The sequence below is a fragment of the Budorcas taxicolor genome, chromosome Y (assembly GCF_023091745.1).
Source record: "Budorcas taxicolor isolate Tak-1 chromosome Y, Takin1.1, whole genome shotgun sequence".
Taxonomy (NCBI): Eukaryota; Metazoa; Chordata; class Mammalia; order Artiodactyla; family Bovidae; genus Budorcas; species Budorcas taxicolor.
The window spans coordinates 10,561,433-10,578,200 of NC_068936.1; the positions used below are offsets into that span (position 1 = coordinate 10,561,433).

The 16,768-nt window shown below is 40.8% G+C and overlaps 1 pseudogene; it reads left to right on the forward strand.

Annotated features, from left to right (window-relative positions):
* Positions 1 to 9,213: 9,213 nt before the first annotated feature.
* On the forward strand, positions 9,214 to 10,499 carry LOC128071050 (zinc finger protein 280B-like; annotated as a pseudogene).
* Positions 10,500 to 16,768: the final 6,269 nt, after the last annotated feature.

Genomic DNA, 16,768 nt, shown 5'->3' on the forward strand with positions numbered 1-16,768 from the left:
CTGCATAGCACAGCCAAAACAACGACAACAACAACAAAACAACACTGTGACTATGTGTGTGTATATGTGTTAGTCACTCAGGTGTGCCCGACTTTGCATCCCCATGGAGGAAAGCTCACCAGGTTCCCTTCTCCATCGGATTTGCAGTGGCTTGCCATTTCTTTCTCCAAAAGGCTGATGAAAGTGTGTGAAATACTTAGCATGCAAAAATGGTTAAACTGGTAAAAATTTAAGTTAGATGTTTTCTACAACAATTAAAAAAAGAAAAGCTTTTAACAACCAGGAAAAGAATTTGAATAGACATTTCCGACTCTTTGCAACCCCATGGACTGTAGCCTATCAGGCTCCTCCGTTCATGGGATTTTCCAGGCAACAGTGCTGGAGTGGATTACCATTTCCTGCTCAAGGCGATCTTCCCGACCCAGGAATTGATCCCAGGTCTCCTACATTGCAGGCAGACACTTTCCCTTCGGAGCCACCAGGGAAGCCCCTAGCAAAATGTAAAGCAGTCTCACTGAGATACTACTTCACACCCATACTACTTCACACCCAATCAAAATGACGAATAATAACAAGTGCTGCAGAGGACGTGGAGAAAAGGAATCTTCAGATATTGTTGAGGTAATTGCTGTAAAATGGTACCACCACTCTTGCAGAAGTGGTTTGTCAGTACCTCAAAAATTAAATATAGAGGAGCCATATGATCCAGGAATTTCCCTCTTTTGTACATATCCACAAACACTGAAAATGTTCAGTCCATGCAAAATCAGTGTTCACAGCAACATTACTCACTATAGCCACAAAGAGTACACCATCCACGTATTACCCAACATTGACGAATGGATAAACAAACTGTGGTATATGCTCAAAACGGACTGCATGGAAGCCATTTACCATATGCAGCCATAAAAATAAAACAAAAACATTCACTGCTATACAGCCATGAAATGGAGGAATCTTGAAAGTACACAAACGAGGGGACTTTCCTGGAGATCCAGTGTTTAAGACTCTCCACAGGTGCCATCCCTGGCCTGGGAACTAAGATCCCACATGCCACAGAGCTAAATAAATAAATATTGAGAAAGAAAATATGACATCTGAATCAAGCCAGACACAAAGGTCACACTTTGTATGTGGGAGAACTGTAGGTGGAAGAGAAGCAGGAAAGAGAAGCACTCTGTAATCCAAGTGAAACATTTTTTTCAGGGAGGAGGAAATGAGCTAGTCTGATAAAGGATGCCAATAAAGTAAATAAGATAACAACTAAAAATTGACCACGGAGTTAAACATTTGAAATTCACCTGTGGCCTTGACAAGAGCGGCTTTAAAGGAAAATGAGAGAACTCGAGATAACAAAGCCTAGGAACAACTCTGCAGAGGTCTATAATAAGCAAACATGAAAAAAAAGCAGCAGAAGCAGGATGTGTCACCCAAAGATGGATTTTTAACGACAGGTCACATTATAGTCAGTCTGTTTGCTGATGGGAACCATCCAGAGAAACAGAAAACTTAATCCGGGACAAAGAGGAGACTTGCTAGAAGATCAAGAAATGAGTAGGTCTAGAACTGAGTACATCAAGAATTGAGTAGATCAAGCCAGAGAGCACACAAGCTGGAGAAGGCAATGGAAACCCACACCAGTACTCTTGCCTGGAAAATCCCACAGATGGAGGAGCCTGGTAGGCCGCAGTCCATGGGGTTTCGAAGGGTCGGACACGCCTGAGCGGCTTCAGTCTCATGCACTGGAGAAGGAAATGGCAACCCACTCCAGCGCTCTTGCCTGGAGAATCCCAGAAAAGGGGGAGCCTTGTGGGCTGCTGTCCATGAGACCGCACAGTCGGACACGACTCAAGCGGCTTAGCAGCAGTAGCGGCACACAAGAAGGGTACACAAGCCAAATAATTTGCTCACATTGACAGAGCTGAGGTCATATGAAACAAAAGGCTGGCATGGTGGATTAATGGGTACGGTAACCAGCCTTCAAGTGAATCGAATCTCCTGATATTCCCACCGCTGCGTAGTTCTCTCTCAATCTATCACAGGGTTGACCTGGGAGACTAAGCAAATACACAAGTGAAGATGTGTAACATCTGAAAGAAGACTCTGCACTTTATCATGGGTGCAAGTGCTTTCCTGAATCACTCATTCTGAGAAAAGACAGCAGCCTCCACAAGAGAAGCCCCTTGGAGAGGCCCACAGAAGGAGGAACTGAGGCTTCATGAGTACAGGCAAGTGAGAGAGCGTAGATTCAACAAGCTAAGTCTTCAGAGGTGGCCAAGCCAGACAAAAGCTTGACTACTACCTCAGGAGAGATCCTAGGCCAAGAGATAACAAGTGTGAAGTTCTTTCAAACTATTCAATTTTGAGATCATATGTACAACACAAACATTTCAAGTTATAATACCATTCACATCATACTTACACACAGAAGAGTTCTCCTATAAATATAGCAAAAATTAAAAAAACACAGACACACAGACACACAGACACAGACACACACACATACACAGACACACACACACACACACACTTGAAAGAAAAAAAGTAAGAGCACCATGGGTCTTAAGCTGTGTAGAGCTAACTCCTACCACTTGGTGAGGCTAAAATTGGGAATGCACATATCCTAAATTTTTAGCTAGGAAAGCAAAGCAATGCAGGTGGGGGGGTTCCCTGGTGGCCTGGTGATTAGGAATCTGGGCTTTCACTGCAGTGGTCTGGATTCAATCTCTGGTCAGGGAACCGGGACCCCACAAGCCAAGCAGCATGGCCAAATGAATAAATGAATCAAGTGGTTCATTCAGAGACAATGTCCTGTGATTTAACATGTTCACGTGAGATTACTTGCTCATTTCTGTATCCTTAAGGGCTTTTTTTCATTAAGTAAGTGAACTCTACTGGATGGGGGCGAGGCACCATCTGAGTTCATTTCATGCGAGTAAACAAGATCATAGGTAGCTCTATGCCCAGCAACTTGTGCCTACACTGTGTTGTATACTTATCTTGCTGGTACAGCTTTGAACTTCACAGCATGTTTTGTTTTGGTCACAACATGTGGCTTCATAGGATATTCGTTCCCCAACCAGGGATCGAACACAGGATCCTGGCAGTGAGAGAACTGAGTCCTAACCAAACCACTGGACTGCCAGGCAACTCCTGTGTTTCGGTGCTTTGGATTGGTGTGTGTGTGTGTGTGTGTGTGTGTGTGTGTGTGTGTGTGTTTAATTTTTGCTATATTTATAGGAGAACTCTTCTGTGTGTAAGTATGATGTGAATGGTATTATAACTTGAAATGTTTGTGTTGTACATACGATCTCAAAATTGAATAGTTTGAAAGAACTTCACACTTGTTATCTCTTGGCCTAGGATCTCTCCTGAGGTAGTAGTCAAGCTTTTGTCTGGCTTGGCCACCTCTGAAGACTTAGCTTGTTGAATCTAAGCTCTCTCACTTGCCTGTACTCATGAAGCCTCAGTTCCTCCTTCTGTGGGCCTCTCCAAGGGGCTTCTCTTGTGGAGGCTGCTGTCTTTTCTCAGAATGAGTGATTCAGGAAAGCACTTCCACCCATGATAAAGTGCAGAGTCTTTTTTCAGATGTTACACGTCTTCAGTTGTGTATTTGCTTAGTCTCACAGGTCAACCCTGTGATAGATTGAGAGAGAACTACACAGGGGTGGGAATATCAGGAGATTCGATTCACTTGAAGGCTGGTTACTGTACCCATTAATCCACCATGTCAGCCTTTTTTTTCATATGACCTCAGCTCTGTCAATGTGAGCAAATTATTTGGCTTGTGTACCCTTCTTGTGTGCCGCTACTGCTGCTAAGCCTCTTGAGTCATGTCCGACTGTGCGGTCTCATGGACAGCAGCCCACAAGGCTCCCCCTTTTCTGGGATTCTCCAGGCAAGAGCGCTGGAGTGGGTTGCCATTTCCTTCTCCAAAGCATGAGAGTGAAGTCGCTCAGTCGTGTCCGACCCTTCGAAACCCCATGGACTGCGGCCTACCAGGCTCCTCCATCTGTGGGAGTTTCCAGGCAAGAGTACTGGTGTGGGTTTCCATTGCCTTCTCCAGCTTGTGTGCTCTCTGGCTTGATCTACTCAATTCTTGATGTACTCAGTTCTAGACCTACTCATTTCTTGATCTTCTAGCAAGTCTCCTCTTTGTTCTGGATTAAGTTTTCTGTTTCTCTGGATGGTTCCCATCAGCAAACAGACTGACTATAATGTGACCTGTCGTTAAAAATCCATCTTTGGGTGACACATCCTGCTTCTGCTGCTTTTTTTTCATGTTTGCTTATTATAGATCTCTGCAGAGTTGTTTCTAGACTTTGTTATCTCTAGTTCTCCCATATTCCTTTAAAGCCGCTCTTGTCAAGGCCACAGGTGAATTTCAAATGTTTAACTCCGTGGTCAATTTTTAGTTGTTATCTTACTTAATTTATTGGCATCCTTTATCAGACTAGTTCATTTCCTCCTCCCTGAAAAAAATGTTTCACTTGGATTACAGAGTGCTTCTCTTTCCTGCTTCTCTTCCACCTACAGTTCTCCCACATACAAAGTGTGACCTTTGTGTCTGGCTTGATTCAGATGTCATATTTTCTTTTTCAATATTTATTTATTTAGCTCTGTGGCATGTGGGATCTTAGTTCCCAGGCCAGGGATGGCACCTGTGGAGAGTCTTAAACACTGGATCTCCAGGAAAGTCCCCTCGTTTGTGTACTTTCAAGATTCCTCCATTTCATGGCTGTATAGCAGTGAATGTTTTTGTTTTATTTTTATGGCTGAATATGGTAATGAATATGGTAAATGGCTTCTATGCCGTCCATTTTGAGCGTATACCACAGTTTGTTTATCCATTCGTCAATGAATGGATAATACGTGGATGGTGTACTCTTTGTGGCTATAGTGAGTAATGTTGCTGTGAACACTGATTTTGCATGGACTGAACATTTTCAGTGTTTGTGGATATATACAAAAGAGGGAAATTCCTTGATCATATGGCTACTCTATATTTAATTTTTGAAGTACTGACAAACCACTTTTGCAAGAGTGATTGTACCATTTACAGCAATTACCTCAACAATATCTGAAGATTCCTTTTCTCCACATCCTCTGCAGCACTTGTTATTATTCGTCATTTTGATTGGGTGTGAAGTAGTATGGGTGTGAAGTAGTATCTCAGTGAGACTGCTTTACATTTTGCTAGGGGCTTCCCTGGTGGCTCCGAAGGGAAAGTGTCTGCCTGCAATGTAGGAGACCTGGGATCAATTCCTGGGTCGGGAAGATCGCCTTGAGAAGGAAATGGTAATCCACTCCAGCACTGTTGCCTGGAAAATCCCATGAACGGAGGAGCCTGATAGGCTACAGTCCATGGGGTTGCAAAGAGTCGGAAATGTCTATTCAAATTCTTTTCCTGGTTGTTAAAAGCTTTTCTTTTTTTAATTGTTGTAGAAAACATCTAACTTAAATTTTTACCAGTTTAACCATTTTTGCATGCTAAGTATTTCACACACTTTCATCAGCCTTTTGGAGAAAGAAATGGCAAGCCACTGCAAATCCGATGGAGAAGGGAGCCTGGTGAGCTTTCGTCCATGGGGATGCAAAGTTGGGCACACCTGAGTGACTAACACATATACACACACATAGTCACAGTGTTGTTTTGTTGTCGTTGTCGTTGTTTTAGCTGTGCTATGCAGCTTGAATGACAGTTCCCTGGTTGAGGATCATACCCAGGCCCCTGATAGGAAACTGTGGAGTCCTAACCTCTGAACTACCAGGGACTTCCTTATCACATTGTTATGAAACAGATCTCTACACCTTTACATCTTGCAAAATCGAAACTCTGTACCCATCACCTGTCCCATTAAGCAGCAACTCCTCTTTTCTTGGTTGTTGACCTAGACCATGGACTCCGTCGTTCTTTTTTGTTTCCTTTCGATTACTTGACTATGTTAGCTATTTCATACAAGTAGAAACTTACAGTATTTGTCTTTTTGTATGACTGGCTTATTTCATTTGGCTTGATGTGTGAAATGATAATGCATGTTGTAGCATGTGAAAGAATTTTCTTTATATGGCTAAATAATATTTCATTGTATGTATCTATCACATTTGATGGACATTTCGATGCTTCCACCTCATAGTTGTTGTGCTTCGTGCTGCTGTGAGCACGGCTGTGCAGATATCCCAAGACCCCATGTTAACTTCTTTTGAATTTATATCCTGAAGTGGAATTGCTGAATCATGTGCCAGCTCTAGTTTTTAGTTTCTCGAGGAGCCTTTAAACTGTTTTCTGTAGCAGTTGCACCATTTTAAAATCTATCTGTAACACACAAGAATCCAGTTTCTGTACGTGCTTGCCAACAGTTGTCCTTTCCTTTCCTTCATATGTAAACAACACATATGCACACACAGTTTTTTCATACCCTTTTCCATTATTGTTTATCACAAATTACGAATATAGTTCCTTGTGCTATACAGTATGATCTTGTTTGTCTATTGTATATATTATAGTTTGCATCTGCTAATCACCAGCTCCCAATCTATGCCTGCCCCACCATTCCCCTCTTGGGAATCACATAGTCTGCTCTCTATGTCTGTGAGTCTGTTTCTGTTTCATAGATAAGTTCATTTGTGTCATATTTTAGAGTCCATGTAAGTGATACCATACAAGATTTGTCTTTCTCTTTTTTTTTAATTTTTATTTTTACTTTATTTTATTTTACAATACTGTATTGGTTTTGCCATACATTGACATGAGTCCGCCACGGGTGTACACGAGTTCCCAATCCTGACCCCCCCCTCCCACCTCACACCCCATATCATCTCTCTGGATCACCCCTGTGCACTAGCCCCAAGCATCCTGTATCCTGCCTGGAACATAGACTGGCGACTATCTTACATGATAGTGTACATGTTTCAGTGCCATTCTCCCAAATTATCCCACCCCACCCGCGCCCTCAGAGTGCAAAATTCCGTTCTAAGCATCTGTGTCTCTTCTGCTGTCTCTCATACAGGGTTATCATTACCATCTTTCTAAATTCCATATATATGTGTTGGTATACTGTATTGGTGTTTTTCTTTCTGGCTTACTTCACTGTGTATAATCGGCTCCAGTTTTATCCATCCCATTAGAATTGATTCATATAAAGTCTGCCAGCAATAAATGCTGGAGAGGGTGTGGAGAAAAGGGAACCCTTTTACACTGTTGGTGGGAATGCAATCTAGTACAGCCACTATGGAGAACAGTGTGGAGATTCCTTTCAAAATTGGAAATAGAACTGCCGTATGAGCCAGCAATCCCACTGCTGGGCATACACACTGAGGAAACCAGAATTGAAAGAGACACATGGACCCCAGTGTTCATCGCAGCACTGTTTATAATAGCCAGGACATGGAACAACCTAGATGTCCATCAACAGATAAATGGATCAGAAAGCTGTGGTACATATACACAATGGAGTATTACTCAGCCATTCCAAAGAATATATTGTCTTTCTCTTTCTGACTTCCTAAGTATTCTTTTTAATGCTAGTGTAGATTCAGGTATTTACTTAACAACATTTGTTGCTACTGTATAAAATGTGATTGACTTTTAAAATATTTGTCTTCTATTCTGCAAGCTTTATATTAATTCTAATACTTGTGTTTTTTTCAAGATTTTCTATATACAAAAGTATGTTATCTCCAATATACTTTGACTTTTTCCTTTCCATTCTGAAGGCTGGTTGTTTTCTTTTTTTTTTTTTTTTTTTCGTTTTTGTTTTTTAAACAACAGCAACATTTCTCTTTTGTTACCTGATTGCTCTGGTTATAGAACTGCCAGTATAATGTTGAGCCAAAGTGTGTAATAGACTTCTTGTGTTTTCCCCAGTCTTAGAGGGAAAGCTTTCAGTTTTTCATTCTTAAGTATGATGTTAGCTGTGGGTCTTTTACAGGTGCCCTTCGATTGAGAAAGTTCTCTTCTGTTCTTAATTATTAAGTGTTCTTTTAAGCCCGGTTCTGAAAAGGTGCTAGATTCAGGGAAATGCTTTTTCTTCAGGCAGATGTGTTATTTGTTTCATTGTTTTAAAATGGCATAATGTTGAGTGACTTTCATATAATGAACCAACTTTGCATACCTCCCTAAATCCCATGTGATCATGGTATACAATCTCTTTTATATGTTGTTGGATTTTGTTTGCCAGTATTTTGTTAAAGATTCTTTCACCTGTATTCATAAGGGATATCGGGTGTGTGTGTGTGTGTGTGTGTGTGTGTATGTGTGTGTCTGTGTGTGATGTCTCTGTCTGATATTGGTTTGAGAGAAATACTGGCATCACTTTGCCTGCTATATGGGGAAGAGACCTGTGGCGTGAAGGATGAAGCATTGTTGGATTTAAGTTTAGCTAGGATTAGAGGGAGAAATTTAGGATATATCAGTGTGGAATTGGGGTGAGACTATCAAGACAGCTCATTCTCAATTTCCTAGGCCTGTGTTAAGTGCTTGACATTGAATTATGCTGTTTGTTAACTAGGTATAGATAGATTATACTTTGAATTTGCTACCTATTTTCTTTGTTAACATTTATGAAATTAGAATTTGTGAATCAGGTGTAATGTGCATTTAAGATACATTTTCTTCAAATTTTACTACAAAACAAGATGCCCTTGAATAGCCGATGCCTTTTAAAAAGAGCTGGTAACCTTAAGTCTAAGAAATAAGCATGTTTGTCTTTAAGAGACAGAAACACCTTTAAAAGTTATAAATTTGCCCAAGAAGATGCAACTGGTGTGTGGTTAACTTAGAATTCCAACTTAATCTTCTTTGACTCCAAAGTCCATGTTTCTGAACGCTGTACAACAGTGCTTTTGTAAAAGTACTCGTCCTTTACATGTGATTTCACCTAATGATCAGTCGTGGTGGGTTTTTGGGTTTTTTTTCTTTATTTTTTTAAATAGAAGAGGTTAAAGTGAACATGGGACAAAGATATGATTCTAGAGCCATGTAGACTTGTAGTCATAGGTTTTTCAGCTGTCAATGAGTCTCGTTGACACTCAGTGTCTTTGTCTGTAAGATAAGGATGTTTAAAACTACTCTAGAGTTTTGGAGATAATCAAATAGCCCATTTTTCTGTACTTAACTAATATGTAGTATGTTTATACTTAGGTGGCAGTTTGTATAAAGGAAGCACTGGGACTTGTGGCCGCACCCTCTAAGAATAAAAAAGTACTCAAAATATGGAACTACCATGTATGTTACGTGAAGAAGAACAAGAGCCAGAAGTACGGAAAAGGGAGGGAGAAGCCAAACAAGCAGATGATGATGATGATGAAGTGATCTTGGTCGGAGTGGAACATGTAAATGAAGATGCTGACGTGATCTTTGTTGGGATGAGCTCAGCTTCAAAACCAGTCGTTTCAAACGTACTGAGCAGAGATACCCCAGGTTCTTGTTCAAGGAGAAAAAGGTATGGTCACTTCAGGAAAGGTAACGCTGACAAATTACAGCCTGTTAGTCATGTGACTCCTACATCAGAAGCAAAGACTGTCTTGCCAGTTTCTGACTCTGAATCAAGATCAACAGATAGTCCTATTATTATTGAACCTCCATCTCAAGCTGATTATAAAAGTATTTCACCACAAAGAGTGCCGAAGTGCTTTTCAAAGGAGTCATGTTCTTCTTTGATTACCTTCACAAGTTCATTGCAGCATCCAGTAGAAAGAGCGGTTTCTGCAGGAGATATGAATAAAAGTCCTCATGTCTCAAAGCGACTTTCCACTTGTGAAACAAATAGCAGAAATCCCAGAAGGCCTAAGCTCAGTGATGGCATTATAGGGGAACATTCTTTAGCTTTGTCCCTTTCAGGTATTTTTCATACAGTGACCACTCAGCAAAGCACACCAGACCGTGTCCATACCTCACTAAGCCATGTTCAGAATGGAGAACCTTGTCCAACACCTTTTCCAAAGGACAATGGTCATTGCAAGCCTGTAAGACCTTTAGGGGAAAATGGACTGACAAAAACTGATTTTGCAAGTTTAGCAAGTCCAAACAAAATTGGTGATCCCACAGAAGGAAAGCTGATTGTGTTACTTGGTGACTTCTACTATGGAGAGCATATAGGAGTTGGGCAGCCAGAACCGAAGACCCACACAGCGTTTAAATGCCTCAGCTGCTTGAAAGTTCTAAAAAATGTCAAGTTTATGAATCACATGAAGCACCATTTGGAACTTGAGAGGCAGAGAGGTGACAGCTGGAAAACCCACACCACCTGCCGGCACTGCCTCCGCCAGTTTCCTACTCCCTTCCAGATGCAGTGTCACATTGAAAGTGTCCACACTCCCCAGGGGCCCTCCACAGTCTGTCGCATCTGTGAGTTGTCCTTTGACACAGATCAGGTCCTCTTAGAGCACATGAAAGACAATCATAAGCCTGGTGAAATGCCCTATGTATGCCAGGTTTGCAGTTACAGATCATCATTTTTTGCAGATGTGGATGCACATTTCAGAGCATACCGTGGTAACACTAAGAATTTACTTTGCCCGTTTTGTCTCAAAATTTTTAAAACTGCAACAGCCTACGGACGTCATCATAGAGGGCACTGGGAAAAGAGTTTTCGCCAGTGTTCCAAATGTCGGCTGCAGTTTTTAACTTCCAAAGAGGAAAGGGAGCACAAGACCCAGTGTCATCAAATGTTTAAGAAGCCTAAGCAGCTAGAAGGATTGTCTCCTGAAACAAAAATTGTCATTCAGGTATCACTGGAACCCCTTCAACCAGGATTGGTGGAAGTAGCGTCCATTACCGTGAACACATCTGATTTTGAATCATCACCCCCCAAATCTAAAAGTAGGAGGTCAAAAAAAGAAGAAAAAAGTTAATTCTGCTTTCAGTAAGTCTGAAGCAAGTATTTCAGTCAAAGTTAAAAACCCCATTAAAACCAAAAAGATCAAATTATAGCATTATTCAATAATATCAAATATAGGGAAACCGATGGGTAATTTATGTGATTTTGTTTTAAATACAGGAAGTACAGTGTCGTTTGATCTGCGTATTGAGATGTTATTTAAAAGTCTATTATCTGTTTTTCATATAATTGTCTTAACATGTAAAAAGATTGTGTGCACGTGTGTGTGAGAGAGAGAGAATGAGAGAAGTGGAGAAAGGAAAAGTAAGAACCTATTTCGGTAGCTGATGTTACTTGTAAGTTCGAAAGCTCTAGTATACATATAATCTGTAGAGTGTTTTAGCAACGTAATTTTCAACTGTTTTCATGCCTTGAAGTTCTCAGTATCAGCTATATAGCCAGATTTGAATGTCACTCTCTGAAGTGCCTCTTGGGCTGATCGAAGATAACCTGGCTCTGAAAGCGTGCAGTGGAGAAGTTGATGGAGAAGCTATGATGTGAGTTTGGACCAGACACGGGATTTAATCAGTGAAGAGCTGTGGCTTCTTGTCCCAGCTGAGGAAGAGGCATACATTCACTCCAGGCATAGAGCCAAGGTAGAAGGAACACTGTCTCAGAGTGCGTTTACCTACCCCAGGGACATCTCAAGGAAGCCAATGGTTAAAATGCCTGTGTTTGGTGAGAGACCCTTGCAAGCATCAAGCAGGCCCTGTGTATCACTGACTGCAGTTGGAGAAGCAGAGATAGTTAATAGAATGAGACCTGGTGCCTGTGGACCTCCTGTTGAGTGATCAAAAGGGGAATTTGATTCATTGCGTCCCCTTTGCCAGTTGGCTGGCCTGTAGTCCCAATGAGGTAGGCATATCTGTGTCAGACACAGTAGCAAAGCAAGTTAAAATTCCCAAAGGAAAGAGAGCCTTGACGTCCACTTTGATTTGTGCTGGACCCATAGTTTTAACTGCAAAGGATCAAACACAGGAAATCTGTTCAGCTTTTGAATTGGGCTAAATTGAGTTCTCTTACCCTTAAGCTACAATGGAGTTGTCCAAGAATAGTAAATATGGTGGATAAAAATAGTCCAGGGTGATTAAACCCTTTTTAGAACTCTTCCTTATATTTTCCAGTTACATGTGTCTTACCCTAGTTGAACATGTGAAGATTTCAGTTTTGTATCTTATCTTGCCTTGGACACAAATGTAGTAGCGTTAACAGCTAATTCTTGGCGTGTGTAATTTCCCATTGTATCAAACTAATTGAGTTTCAGTCTTTCTTGACACAGTCTGATGTGCAAGAATTGTCTCCTGTATTTCAGTAATTATCAGGTCATAGAGTTATCCTTCCTCTAATCTCGCCAACCATCTAATCTGTGATTATACTTGTGGAAACCTTTTTTTCTTGCGGTCTCCAAGGGCTCTTTCACAGACCTGTGGGGTACCCTCTAAGTATTGGTTCCTGAACATCAGCACACTTGGCTGCCTCTGTAGGTCCTTGGAGTTGAGTCTCCTCCTGGAGTTGAATGTCACCCCTTCTCCACTTCTGGCACAGATAGCTAGCGGTCTCTGTGCACCATTCAAGGAAGCTGGGATCCTGTCTGTAGACCTATGCCAGGAGCAATCTCTCCGTTTCCTCTTCCTTTCTCCTCCTCTTTGTCTCTCCCCACTCTCCCCACTCCTCAATTTATTTAAGTCCTCTAAGCTTTCCCAAAATGCTGGAAAGTGATAATCACCAAGGGGTTAGCATCCCTCTCAGAACTGAAGAGGAAGGACTACAGATGATTAAGCTGTAGTGAGTCTATTGTCTCCATTTTAGGTAATTTCCTGAGTGTAAATTCAAATTCAAATAAATTGTGTTTATTTACTCGAAGCTTGATTGGTTTATTTGCACTTTGAATATTTTACTAGGCCTTTCCAGTTAGTTTACTTGGGCCCAAGCACTTTGCTGAGTGTCAGCTTAAACCACTTTTAGTTGTATAAAGAGTGTGTGTGTATTCTGGTCTCAGGTGAAAACTCTGTGTGTAAATAAATACGCAGTCTATTGCATTCTTATCTCCTGTCTTCGATTTCTGTAGTAAAAAATACGAAATGTTTTAGTTATGTGTTTTTATTGTTGCTGAGTATTATCAACACTGTTACTGTTAGTTGCTGTGAAGTATGCTCCTAAGGAGGACAAGTTGTATTTATTGCCAAATTAAAAGGTTCCAGCAATATGGTCCCTGACTGCTTCCTCTCTTCCATTCTCTGTCCTTCTACTCTACTCTTTTCCCCACGAATGTACTCTTTTTGACAACACTGGCCTTGGTTTTCCTCCATCAAATTCCATTTCTTCCCGATCCAGAGACTGCAAGTGCTGTTCTTCGGGAAATGCTCTTCCCGTAGGCCTGCATGGCTTGCTACCTCCCTTGTTTGAGCTTCACCAATGCTGTTCAAATAACACAATCAAATCTCCAACCCCCTCTCTTTCCTCCTCCTCCTTCAAGGCACTTGAAGTCTCTATCCTCTTCTTCCCTCTCCAGCCTAAATTTCCTAAATTTTCACACACACACACACACACACACACAGACACACACACACACACACACACAAACGAAGAGATAATAACCTCAGGGCTTTGCTTCTTAGATTTAACTTGAGTCAGATTCTGTGCCTGCAAATAAAAGATAGTTAATAGTGAGTTGAGTTCTTTCAGGAGCTTCCTCTGTTTTTCTATTGATACCTCTATATTTTGTTCACACAATGACACTTTGTTTTCTTTACGAATATATTGAAGATCTGTCAACATTACTATTTTGTTACTGCCCTTTGTGAATTTCCTTGTCTGCTGTGCTTGTTCTTTCGGGAAAAATTTATTATTTTATTAATGTTGCCAAACATTGTAAGTAAAATTAGTATTTGTAGAAATAATTTTTAAAAAATTATTTCTGCTGTCTGTCTTTTTACAAATAACATGGCATATTTTTATTTTTTTAAATAATCGTATTGGTGTTGGCCAGTTCTGAGCTTCTAAATAGTGATGTGTAAATGGGCTTTCTTGTTCTGAGTACCATCAAAAGCAGTGAGTATCTGGCTTAATAAATTTCCGTTTCTGTTTTTAGATCTTGAAGAGAATTGTTTGATTGGATAGTTTACAACATTTGTTGAGACATTTACTTTTCTTTCGTTCTCCATTCGTTCCTTTCTTTTTCTTGCTTTGTTCCCTTGTCTCTCTTCCTCTTTCTTTCCTTCCCTTTCTTTCTCCAGGTTTTTGCTTGACTGGACCTTTCCTGAAACAAATGTAATTCCACTCAGAGTTGAATATTATCCTCTCAGAATCCCATAATTAACCTCCTTGTCCCCTTATTAGATTTGCCACCGTTGTATCAATGTTTCTGATTTTCTTTTTCCAAGAAGCAGCTCTTGCTTTATTATCCCAACAAGGTTTATTTTTGTTGTTTTCTATTTTTGTTTCAATTCATATATACTTTCTACATTCTTTAGGATTTTTTCTTTTGTAACTTTGTATTTTAGAAGCTTTCTTTACAATTTTTTTCTCTGTTAATGTATTAAATTTACAGTCTTGAATTTCAGATGTATATCAGAGTGATTTAGTTATGCAGATACGTATCTATTCTTTGGTAGGTTCTTTTCCGTTATAGGTTATTACATGATACTGAGGATTTCTTCTTTTTTTTTTTTTTTTCTCATAGATGGTTTAGGGATTGACCTATCTTTATTTAGCAATTTTGTCTGAATCCCAAATATTTTTATGTATACATGGTTTTTAATTAAAATTTCATTGTCTAAGATTTTTGGCAAGTTGATTCCAAAGATTTCACTATTTTCAGGCTGAATGTTCTAATTTATCGTTTGCTGAGAATTAAGTTTTCCTTGGAGCTCTGAGGGTATGTGTGTGTATACACTGACATGTCTATACACACATCCTTTTCAGATTCCTACATGTTTTAAGATATGTAAATGTAGTTTCAAAGATATTTTCTGTTTGTATGGTGAAAACATAAAATGTTTTAATTTTAGATATTTGTTCCCCCAAATGAATATAGTATAGAGAGTAAGGTATAAAACTATATTCCTTTGAGAATTATCCTTACTAACAGAACTTGGCAATGTTAAAAAATTATTCATAACACTTCCGAAAGGTGGTAAGGAAAACTTGATTCAAGGTAAGAGTACTACAGTGGGGTATTATAACATGGGAGAGAGATTGAGCTTATGTCTGACTCCAGCAGGGATGCAGCTGGGATTTATAGCTAAGGAACAGGGTGGGTCCATGGGATTACAAACAGAGATGGGAGACTGAAAAGCAATGGACAACAATAACAGAATGGGTGTCAGTGGACGGAAACTTATTAAGAGGACTATAAGGGTGAGGGTGGATTCTGGCTCAACTGAGAGGATCATTGCTGAGGCTAGGCAAGGCTGATAAGATATTCAGGTGAGTGAAATGATATTTGATCTGATACTGAGGGTGGTCAAATCAAGGGTGGGCTGTGTTTTCTAAAGTGAAGTAGCAGATTCTGGATTAGATTGGACTAGATGGACAGGCAGCCCTGAATAAAGGCATTGCCCAAAGTTGGCAGTGCATTAATGAACGAGTGCTGCATAACCAATTAGCCAAAACTAGCAGCTTGAAACAATATAGTTTCATACTGCTGGTGAAAGTTGGGAATCCAGGAGTAATTCAGCTGAGTGTTGTGGCTCAGTGTCTCATGAGATTGCCATCCTCTGAAGCCTTGCCATGCGCCGGTGGATTTCCTTCCAAGATGGCTTACTCACATAGCTGTTGAAACCAGTTTGCTTGCTGGCTGTTGGGAGAAAGCCTCGGTTCTTTCACATGGGCCTCTCTAAAGGGCTACGTGAGTGTTCCCAAGATATGACTAAGCTGGCTTCTAGAGTGAGTGATCCAAGAGGATGAGCAAGGAGGCTGCAGTGCCTTTTATGACCTAGTCTCAGACGCTTCATTGTTCATTTCTACAATATTCTAACATGAGAAGTGAGCCACTAAGTCCACCACACATGTGAAGGGGAGAAGGAAGGAACCGTGGACATAGTTTAAAACCGCGTGGTACACAGATGGCCGGAAACTGTTTACATGCTTGTATGTCCAAAATGCATTTTCCTGCCAATGCTTTCAAACGATTTATCTGTTATAGCATTAACTTGAAGTTCAGGACCTTGTCGTCTAAGTCAGGTCCAGCTATGGATCAGGGTCCACGTGTACAGTATCTCAAGTGTTCTGTTGCTCAGTTGTGTCGTATTTGCGACCCCATGGACTGCAGCCCTGCAGGCTCCCCTGTCCGTCAACTCCAGGAGCTTGCTCAGACTCAAGTCCATTGAGTCGATGATGCTATCCAACAATCCCATCCTCTGCTGTCCCCTTCTCCTACCTTCATTTTTTTCCGCATCACGGTCTCTTCCAAAGAGTCAGTTATTCGCATCAGGTAGCCCAAGTATTGGAGCTTCAGCTTCAGCATCAGTCCTTCGAATGAATATGCAGGAGAAATCTACTTTAGGATTGACTGGTTTGATCTCCTTGCAGTCCAAGAGCCTCTCAAGTCTCCAACACATCAGTTCAAATTATACAAGTGTAGTTCCTCTAGACCGGAGGATGTGTGAGCAAAAGAGATGAGTAAATCTGCTCCCTTTCACAGCCGACATACAGTGGTGGTATGTTGGGGCATAGATAACCTTCATAGACACTCCTGTTCCAGAAAGGGGAGGGGAGATGGGAGTCAGTAGTAGCAGTTGTGAAATCCCATGGGTTCTTGTGGGCAGTCCTTTGATTAGTATTTAAGGCCTGGAAACTTCCTCGGCTTCAGTCTCTGATTTTTTAACTCTACCCCCTGACGTGATGCCGTTGCGTGAAAGGTGGCTAGTATATGGTTACGTGAAACA